The sequence below is a fragment of the Gekko japonicus genome, unplaced genomic scaffold (genome assembly GCF_001447785.1).
Source record: "Gekko japonicus isolate JY-2015 unplaced genomic scaffold, Gekko_japonicus_V1.1 scaffold2865, whole genome shotgun sequence".
NCBI classification, from domain to species: Eukaryota; Metazoa; Chordata; class Lepidosauria; order Squamata; family Gekkonidae; genus Gekko; species Gekko japonicus.
In genome coordinates, this window is record NW_015160923.1 from 65599 (window position 1) to 69111 (window position 3513).

The following is a 3513-nucleotide window of genomic DNA, read 5'->3' on the forward strand; positions in this document are numbered from 1 at the left end:
GTTAAATGTTCCGTGTAGCCTTTTTTTTTAAAGGCAAAGTCCCTTTGGAAGACAGCCCCTCTTTACAGCTCTCCAGGGTCTCAGACTGAGGTCTTTCACATCACCTACTGCCTGGTCCCTTTTAACTGGAGATGCCGGGGATTGAACCTGGGACCTTCTGCATGCCAAGCAGGTGCTCTGCCACTGAGCTACAGCCCCACTTCATGGCTCACCTTCTGCGTGCCAAGCAGGCAGATTGCCACTGATTCTCAGCTTTTGTGCCATCTGCTGCCACTTTGTGGGCATTTGTTGTAAGTGAGTGCACAGTTACATATGACTTGCTCACTCTTGGTACACCCTCTACTGATAACGGCACACTTGTTACACCGATTACTGATGTGCATGGAAATTGTATCTGGCCATGGATATCCAAGAACATGAGAGAAGCCATGTTGGAGCAGGCCAATGGCCCATCCAGTCCAACACTCTGTGTCACACAGTGGCCAAAGCCCAGGGGCCATCAGGAGGTCCACCAGCCGGGCCAGAACCCCAGAAGCCCTCCATCTGTGCCCCCCCCCAAAGCACCAAGAATACAGAGTATCACAGGGTCAGACATAAGAATATAAGAGAAGGCATGTTGGATCAGGCCAGTGGCCCATCCAGTCCAACACTCTGTGTCACACAGTGGCCAAAACCCAGGGGTCATCAGGAGGTCCACCAGCCAGGCCAGAACTCCAGAAGCCCTCCATCTGTGCCCCCCCGAAGCACGAAGAATACAGAGCATCACTGCCCCAGACATTACATGTTCCATCTGTACCTTGTGGCTAATAGCCATTGATGGACCTCTGCTCCATATGTTTATCCAGTCCCTTCTTGAAGCTGTCTATGCTTGTAGCCACCACTTCCTGCAGAAGTGAATTCAATGTGTTAATTACTCATATGACTCCCATCTCCTTAACAGTTCATTCGCTGCAGCGGGAGGGCTTCTGGAGTTCTGACCCTGTTGGTGGACCTCCTGATGGCTCCTGGGTTTTGGCCACAGTGTGACACAGATTGCTGGATTGGAGGGGCCATTGGCCTGATCCAACATGGCTTCTCTTATGTTCTCATGGCCCTGCAGGTGGACCTCCTGAGGGCACCTGGGTTTTGGCCACAGTGTGACACAGATTGTTGGATTGGAGGGGCCATTGGCCTGATCCAACATGGCTTCTCTTATGTTCTCATGGCCCTGCTGGTGGACCCCCTGAGGGCACCTGGGTTTTGGCCACAGTGTGACACAGAGTGTTGGACTGGAGGGGCCATTGGCCTGATCCAACATGGCTTCTCTTATGTTCTCATTGCCCTGCTGGTGGACCCCCTGAGGGCACCTGGGTTTGGGCCACAGTGTGACACAGAGTGTTGGACTGGATGGGCCATTGGCCTGATCCAACATGACTTCTCTTATCTTCTTATGCCCATTGGGTATAAGGTCATAGAGTCCACCTTCCAAAGTGGCTGTTTTCTCCAGGTGAACTGATCTCTGTCGCCTGGAGATAAGTTGTAATAGTGCGAAATCTCCAGCCACCCCCTGGATGTTGGCAACCCTACTGCCAAATCTGCAGGATAGTTGTGTAGGTCTGTTGCAGCCAAAGCAAAGAGAACAGATGTATCTTTATCAGCTTGCCCGGACTAGAATGCACTTCATCAGATGCATGAAGTACATATGAGAGTGTGCTTGTAAATATACTTAGAAGTGGAAAATAGTACATAGGCAATGTGAAAAAAGGGAGTAAAATACAATACACAACATTACATTTTTACGCAGAACTTAAATGTCTGGAACAATGCTCCTTCTAAGCTGTGGAGTTGTGTGAGCAAAAATCGTTCTTTGTTTGCTACTGGCTTTAAAGTTGTGAGCGAGCAATTTGGCTACTGCATAAATAAGTTTGCTCTGGAGCCACCCTTCCTGAGCTAAGACAAAAATGTGTGAAACTGAAATACACACTGTGTTCGAGATGTGTGCCGTGATCAGCTCATCGTTTATTAGTGATTTCAGCTTAACTCTAAGACAACTCTAGCAGGGCTGGAGTCCTGTTTATATGCATGCAAAACACCCCACTCCTCATGATAGGCTATTTACAAAACATTACTACTTGACTAAGAACATAAGAACATTAGAGATGCCAATGTTGGATCAGGCCAAAGGCCCATCCAGTCCAACACTCTGTATCCCACAGTGGCCAGAAATACCAGTGCCATCAGGAGGTCCACCAGTGGGGCCAGGACATTAGAAGCCATCCCACTGTTGACCCCCCCCAAGCACCAAGATGACAGAGCATCACTTGCCCCAGAGTCCCTATCTATACCTTGTGGCTAATAGCCACTGATGGACCTCTGCTTTATTCTGGTTTATTCCAGAGTCCTGGTCGGCTATTGTTCTTTTGCTCCAAGCTCAGCCAGTCTCTAGGGTGATTCAATCAGGGATGCTTCAATCCCAATACATAACAGAGCCGGGGGCTAAAAAACTGTGAGCTAGCTCACACCAACTCAGTTTAGAGGGGACACTGGTGTGGAAGACGCCTGTAGGCTAATTCAACAAGAACATCCATATGCCTCCTGAGTGTACTTCCCGTCGGTCTCCTTTAGGCGTCAGCAGAGAGCTTTCCTCTCCACGTAACGTAGTTTGGGCAAACACCGAAGGGACCGTTACGGATTTTGCCTAGACTTTTCGACGCGGAGGGAACAGTCAGCACAGTGCGGAGTTTACGTATCGCATCCCGTAGAATCCCGCCTGGCCTGCGTACGTCTTCGGCGGCCGAGAAGCCTCCCGCCAAGCTCCTCCCATCGGGCCGGTACGTCGATTGCGTAGTGGTGGCCTTCCCAAGACGCGCGAGAGGAGTCAGACGCGTTTTGCCTGCGCTCCGCTCGATGAGGCTGATTGGCGGGCGCCGCTGGTGACGCGCGGGGCCTGCCCTGGCCGAAGAGGAGGCGCTATCGCGCGGCTTCGGGAACTACGCGGCGCCCCGGCTTGAGGCCTAGTGCGAAAGGGTGAGAAGGGCCTCCGTGGCTTGCGAAGCGGGGTTGTAGCGGGAAGGGGGGGGATTTCAGAGGGGACGACGGAGAGCAGGGTCGCCAATCTCGGGGTTGCTTTAGTGGAAAGGTTTTGGGGTTGTTTTTTTCACCCAGTGGAGGAAGGAGGTTGAGAACTTATTTATTTTTTCATTTTTTGTTAATCTCGTTTTGCCTGCCCCGTCCTGATTGCAAGGCACGGAAGGCGTGGTGGATTTCCCCCACGTTTTGAGTGCTCGCGCGCGCGCATTTAAAATATCTGGAATGAAGCGTTATTCTGAGCATGTGCAGAGTGCCTTTCACATGTACACTTCTAATGCTGGCGGGTCATGTAGGTGGGGTTGCTGCCTTCCTGCCATTCTGGGAGGGGGGGCTCTAAATAATGCTCTGAGGTTAACGCTTTTTAGCTGAGAAAATGATAATGGTGGGTTTAAATGAAGGGCGGGGAGGTACTGGCTGGGTCTTAGGGAAAACCGCCTTCAAGTC

The 3513-nt window shown here is 51.2% G+C and overlaps 1 protein-coding gene across 2 annotated transcripts in view; it reads left to right on the plus strand.

The window, feature by feature from the left end:
• The first annotated feature begins 2844 nt into the window (after positions 1–2844).
• Positions 2845–3513, plus strand: part of RBM17 (RNA binding motif protein 17) — a 39675-nt gene continuing 39006 nt past the window's right edge. For both annotated transcript variants that reach the window (XM_015424729.1, XM_015424736.1), the window contains exon 1: positions 2845–3006. The gene's annotated coding sequence lies outside the window, so the exon portion shown is untranslated. The remainder of the gene's footprint in view (positions 3007–3513) is intronic.